This window comes from Morone saxatilis, unplaced genomic scaffold (assembly GCF_004916995.1).
Source record: "Morone saxatilis isolate NCDOM2014 unplaced genomic scaffold, NCSU_SB_2.0 Contig24, whole genome shotgun sequence".
NCBI lineage: Eukaryota > Metazoa > Chordata > Actinopteri > Moronidae > Morone > Morone saxatilis.
Window position 1 is genome coordinate 17075821 of NW_023339807.1, and position 343 is coordinate 17076163.

The 343-nt window shown below is 32.7% G+C and overlaps 1 protein-coding gene across 1 annotated transcript in view; it reads right to left on the bottom strand.

Moving 5' to 3' along the window:
• Nucleotides 1–343, bottom strand: part of LOC118335767 (complement C1s subcomponent-like) — a 6610-nt gene that overhangs the window by 3342 nt on the left and 2925 nt on the right.

The following is a 343-nucleotide window of genomic DNA, read 5'->3' on the forward strand; positions in this document are numbered from 1 at the left end:
CAATGAGAAGGTCATTAAAGGAAAACTTAACCTAAAGTTTGATTTAATATATAGTTATAGTTATTTTTGCTTAGTTTTAATTTGTGACTGAATAAGTCTTGTCTTAAGCTGATCAACACAAGATCAAAATTGTTATAATATCATTTATAGAGACAAATCTTGGAGCTGCTCCGTATACAATAATTGAGCAAATCCTAGAACATAGAGACAACAGCCATAGTGAATTAACTGAGATAGGGGTACATTTATATTTGATTCTTTTAATGTTTTGGCACACTTATTTCCAGCTTAAAGTGATAACGTTGTAATCATGGTGACCGGGCGCCTGGTTAGCTCAGTCAGT